Below are 6,374 nucleotides of genomic sequence, written 5' to 3'. Positions count from 1 at the left end.
TGTGTCTTGTGGAGTATGCTTATGTCGAGAGATGAATTCCGAAGGCATAGATAAATAATGTATAGGAAGCTTGGAAAGCCTCTGATGAGTTGTGTCATCTTTTCAGTAGTTTTCTCTTCGGTTAAGGTTGTACTGAACTATGTAATGGTGTGTATGAACCATGGTGTATATATAGCAGTTGCTTGTTACCATGTTCTTCGGATGTTCATTTCCGCATTCCATGTGTTCAGTGATTCTTAATCCATAGTTAGTATTGATGTTGATATCTGTCTAAGCTGTGAGTTTGTTTGTCAGGATGGTGTTCACCAGGTAGAACCGTGCCCCTGCTCATGAGCAGGGAGAGGGTAGTCAAGCATCGCAGGAGGAACTGCCTCAACCGCCCTCTCTGGAGGAAGTTATGCTTGAGGCAGAAAGAAACAAAAGGGAGACCAACCGTTTGCTAGAGCGTATTGAGCAAAATACGGCTCGTCGGCCGAGGAATGATGCAGTGTCCCTCAATGACTTTGTGAAGATGAATCCGCCGAAGTTCCATCACTCCGTCGACCCCCTCGACGCTGATGACTGGTTGTGCAGTATATCGTGCAAGATTCGCCCTGCAAATGTTTCTGAGGCCGACAAGGTGACCTTTGTGGCGTACTTTCTAGAAGGACCCGCCAATCTATGGTGGGAGAACTTTGAAGCCATGCGTCCTGCCAGACCAGCAGCCACATGGGCAGACTTTAGTGCAGCCTTCCGTCTGCACCATATTCCAGAGGGTCTGATGAACAGAAAGAGAGAGGAGTTCTGTGCATTGACCCAGGGAAAATTGACCTCGGATGCCTATAGCCATGAGTTCGGTAACCTCGCCCGCTATGCAACTGAAGAGGTGTCAACTGACGCCAAGAAGCAAGCAAGAGTCCGCAAGGGTCTGAGACCTGAACTTCGTCGTGATCTGCGCCTCCACGAGTGTACAAGTTTTCAAGCTTTTGCCAACTAGGCGATCACTACCGAGACTGGTCATACCGACTATGAAGCTACAAAGAAGCACTCCCGTGACTCTGGCTCTTCATCTGGTTCCGCGTTCCCGAAACGCAGGCTGTGGGTTCCAAATATTTCTCTTCCGCCTAGATACACCCCGAAGCCAGCCTATGTGGCGCCTCAGGCGAATCAGACCAACCCTCCAGCAAAAACCTATGGTGGTCCAGCTAGCAATGTTGCACCACGTGCCAATCAGGTGATCTGTTACAAGTGTGGAGAACCCGGGCACTATTCCCGAGAGTGTCCTCAGAATATGGGTGCCAAGCAACCTGGAAATTCCGTTGGGCAAGGCAAGTCGGGCAAAGCTTACTATGTGAAGCCAACTCCTGCACGTGGCCGTGTGAACTATGTTTCAGCAGAAGAAGCTGCACAGGATCCCGACGTTATACTGGGTACGCTCCTTGTTAATCATCACCCAGCGTATGTTCTTTTTGACATTGGGTCATCTCATTCCTTCATTTCAGAAAGTTATGCACAGTTGCATAACATGTATTTATGTGATATGCCAATCCCATTGGTTGTCCAAACCCCTAGTAGTAAGTGGCAAACCTCCAGGATAACCTATGACAATGAAATTCTAGTAGACAGGCTAGTTTTTCTAGCATCTTTGATAGCCTTGAAATCTTCGGATATCAATATCATCTTGGGTATGGACTGGATGTCGGCCCATTATGCCAAGATTGATACTCATTCTAGAAATGTTCAGCTTACCCATCCCTCGGGTGAGATAGTCAATGTCTCTACTCGAGTTGCCAAATGCCAACTCTATTCCCTCAATGCCAACCCTCTTCCAGAACTGGAAGACATTCCGGTAGTCCGTGACTTCCCGGATCTTTTCCCAGAAGAACTGCCAGGAATTCCACCTGACAGGGATGTAGAGTTTGTGATAGACCTTGTTCCAGGAACTGTCCCAGTAGCCAGAAGACCTTATAAGATGGCACCCCTGGAGCTAGCCCAACTTAAGAAGCAATTAGATGAGGCCTTGAATAAAGGTTTCATTGGTCCTAGCTCCTCTCCTTGGGCTTGTCCCGTCCTCTTCGTCAAGAAGAAATACGGAACGGATCGGATGGTTGTAGATTATCGACCAGTTAATATGGTCACCATAAAGAACAAGTATCTGCTCCCCAGGATCAACGACCTGTATGATCAGATCGCTGGATCCTCAGTCTTCTCCAAAATGGATTTGAGGTTGGGTTACCATCAAATCAAGATCAAGAATGGGGACATTCCAAAAACGGCTTTTGTCACTCGTTATGGCCAATACGAGTACACTGTCATGTCCTTTGGTTTAACCAATGCCCCAGCCACCTTCTCTCGCTTGATGAATTCAATCTTCATGGAGTATTTGGATAAATTCGTCGTAGTATACCTCGATGATATTCTCATCTACTCGGAGAACGAACAAGAACATGCCGAGCATCTAAGGCTGCTATTGATGAAACTTCGAGAGCATCGCCTTTATGCCAAGTTTTCAAAATGTGAATTTTGGTTACCAGAAGTGACCTATCTAGGCCACGTAATCTCTGGTAAGGGTATTGCTATCAATCCCGAGAGAGTTCAAGCTGTCCTTGATTGGACTCAACCTGAATCGATTAAGCAAGTTAGGAGCTTTCTTGGTCTAGCGAGCTATTGTCGCCGCTTTGTTGAGAACTTCTCCAAGGTTGCAAAGCCTCTAACTGAACTCCTCAAGAAAGATAAAAAGTTCGAGTGGACACCACAGTGTGAGCATAGTTTTCAAGAACTGAAAAGATGCCTGACTTCTGCACCTGTGTTGCTACCACCAGATTTCCCCAAGGACTTTGTTATCTATTGCGACGCCTCGCGACAAGGATTAGGTTGCATTCTCATGCTGGATCGTCATGTGATTGCATACGCATCCCGACAGTTGCGTCCACATGAGGATAATTATCCCACACATGATCTTGAACTTGCAGCTGTAGTCCATGCACTTAAAACCTGGCGACATTACCTTCTTGGTAATCGTTGCGAAATATTCACTGATCACCAAAGTCTGAAATATATCTTCACCCAGCCAGATTTGAATCTCAGGAAAAGACGGTGGGTTGAGTTGATCACGGATTACGACTTAGGGATAACTTACACCTCGGGGAAGGCCAATGTTATGGCTGATGCACTAAGTGTAAGTCTTATTGTAACAACCTAATGCTACAACGAGGTCAACCACATCTCTATGAGGAATTTCGGAAGTTAAATTTTCACATTGTTTCTCAAGGATTCCTTTCTAACCTGGTGGCTAAGCCTACTCTTAAGGATCAAATCATAGCTGGCCAGAAGCGTGATAACGGTATATCACGGATCAAGGGGAATATTATTAGCGGAAACGCTAAGGAATTCTCCATGAATGATCAAGATGTTGTGTTCTTCCAGAATCGTCTAGTGGTTCCTAGGAATCCACATCTAAGGCAGTTAATCCTTAAGGAGGTTCATGATTCTTCTCTCACCATTCATCCTGGTAGTACTAAGATGTATGAGGACCTATGCCAGAGGTTTTGGTGGACTAGGATGAAGAGAGAAATTGCTGAGTTCGTTGCTAACTGTGAGGTTTGTCGTCGAGTTAAGGCAGAACATCAAAGGCCTGCTGGCACCCTTCAACCATTAGCTATTACTGAATGGAAATGGGATAAATTCAGTATGGATTTCATCACCGGATTTCCCAAGACCAAGAAAGGAAATAATGCTATCTTTGTGGTCATCGACCGTCTTTCCAAAGTAGCTCATTTTCTTCCAGTTCGTGAGACTATAACAGCTAGCCAGCTAGCAGAGTTATATATCTCTCTCGAATAGTGTCTCTTCATGGTGTTCCTCTGGAGATTAACTCATACCATGGAAGTATCTTTACTTCTCGCTTCTGGGAGAGTTTTCAGAATGCCATGGGGACTCACTCATCTTTTAGCACTGCTTTCCATCCTCAATCAAGTGGTCAAGTAGAAAGGGTGAATCAAATCCTAGAAGATATGCTTCGAGCTTGTCTTATATCGTTCGGTATGAATTGGGAGAAGTGCCATCCATTCGCCGAATTTTCTTATAACAATAGTTACCAATCAAGCTTGGGCAAAGCTCCTTTTGAAGTTCTCTATGGACGAAGATGTCGAACACCTCTTAATTGGTCAGAAATCGGAGAGAGGAAACTCTCTGGTCCGGATATGATCCAAGATGCAGAAGAGCAAGTCCGCATTATTCGTGAAAAGTTGAAAACAGCCCAGTCTCGTCAAAAGAGCCAATATATTCGTCATCATAAGCCTGTGACCTTTCAAGTTGACGAGAAGGCTTACCTTCGGGTTACACATTTGAAGGGAACCCATCGTTTCGGTATCAAGGGAAAGTTGTCTCCTCGTTATATCGGTCCTTTTCGCATTCTTGCCAAACGAGGATAAGTTGCCTCCCAATTGGAACTTCCTCCGCATCTTTCCAAGGTTCATGATGTATTCCACGTCTCGCAACTCACGCGTTGCTTTTCGGATCCTATCCGCGAAGTGGACCACGAAACGCTTAATCTCCAAGATAACCTTTCATACCGAGAATACCCTGTGCGTATTCTTGATCAAGCTGAGCATACCACTCTACGTCGAACCCCCAAGTTTCTTAAAGTTCAATGGTCAAATCATTCTGAAAAATAAGCAACATGGGAAAGAGAAGATCATCTCCGACTTGAGTATCCCGCGCTATTCCCGACGACTTCCAAATCTCGGGACGAGATTCTTTTGAGTGGGGGTGAGTCGTCACATCCCTGATCCCTATTAGGTCTAGCAAGTTGTGCTCATGTCTTCTTTCCTTGCATCCAAGAAAACAAAATGAAATCCAAAAACAAAGCAAAGAAAACCAAACCAAAACCCTAGCCACTCTTTATTCATGAAATATTTCAACAAGTGCCAAATCAATGAACCCAAAATGGCCATTAGAAAAGTTCATCTTTTGTGTTAAATGTTGAAAACAAGATATCAGAGGTGAAACATATTTTCAAAATACTTTTGGCATTTTAAATTTAAGTTAAAAACTACTGAAATCAACTATATAGTTGATTTCAGATAATTCAAAGTTTCCAAAAATGTTGAAAGCTTTATGTGTGATTGGAAATATTCCAACTAAGACTCTAGTATTTTTCAAACTATTTTAGAATTAGTTTGGAGCCAAAAATAAAATGAAACAAAGTCAGTAAGAATAAAACAGAAACAGAAAAGAAAAGACATAAGAAAACCTTACCTGTCGCTCACCTGAGGCCCAGCCCACCTCAGCGCGTGTCGTCTTCCTTGTGACAGTCGGCACCAGGAGGTGGTCGCCGCTCCCTCCGGCGCGGCCACGCACCTGCGTGCCTGCGTGGCCACCGCATCGCGCTAGCATGAAGGGGCTAAGCTCTCCGAAGACCTCCCCATGCTCGTTCCCTCGCCATTCGCCCCCAGCTCCTTCCCCCTCTCAGCTGAGCTGTGCGTTAGCTTCGCCTTGGCCCCCTGAAGCTCTCTAACCAGTCGCTCGACGCCGAGAACCCCTGAGACATCGTGACGCCGTCGTCTTCTTCCTCGGATCGCCGACGTTCTCCGTCGTCGTTCTTCCTCCTCAGACCATCCCCGAGCCTGCTCTTGTCACCTCTGCACTCCATGTGAGCTCAGGGTTCTTTTCCCCTCATTTCCCCCTTCGATCACGAGCTCTAGGCCCCGATTCCACCATAGCCCGACGAGATCCGCCGCGGGACCTCATCGCCGGTAGCCCTCCGTTGATCGGCTGGTCATTCTGAGGCCACCAATGGCTTCAGTGCATTTCGTAGGTGTTGTAGGAGCCTAGCCCAACACGTGTTGAGCCCCGTAGCAGTGCCCCCGATGATGCCTGAACTCCGGCAGCTGCCGAGCTCGTCGTCGCGTCATCTCCGGCCATTTCACCCTTTGTTGCATGCTAAAATGGAACCGCGGGTGAAGTGTCATTCTTCTGGTGCCCTCCGCATGAAGTTTGGTCGCCGGAATGGAAATCTCGAGCCCCTCCGCCGTCTATGTGGTCGCCGGAGGCTCATCGCTGGTGAGATCCACCTCGCCGCCGATAGATCTGACTCCACTGAGTCACTGGCAAGTGGGGCCAGCCCCCAAGCTAATTAGGATTAGAAAAATAAAAAGAAAGTTTATTTTAAAACCTAATGAGGCACTGACATGTGGGTCCAACCCTGTTAATTAGCTAATTAAGTTAAACTTAAACTAAAAACTGGCCAGAGTCACTGACCAGTGGGTCCCACTGGTCAGGTTTGACTTTCAACGACCAGATTGAGCTGCTGATGTCATGTTGATGCAATAAAACCTTTTCTGTTTAAAAATAATTCTAGAATAAGTTCTTAGGTACCGGTGAAAGGCTATGTA

This window comes from Hordeum vulgare, chromosome 4H, assembly GCF_904849725.1.
Source record: "Hordeum vulgare subsp. vulgare chromosome 4H, MorexV3_pseudomolecules_assembly, whole genome shotgun sequence".
NCBI lineage: Eukaryota > Viridiplantae > Streptophyta > Magnoliopsida > Poales > Poaceae > Hordeum > Hordeum vulgare.
The sequence above is the reverse complement of the archived record's forward strand: the minus strand, read 5'-3'. Positions refer to the sequence as shown.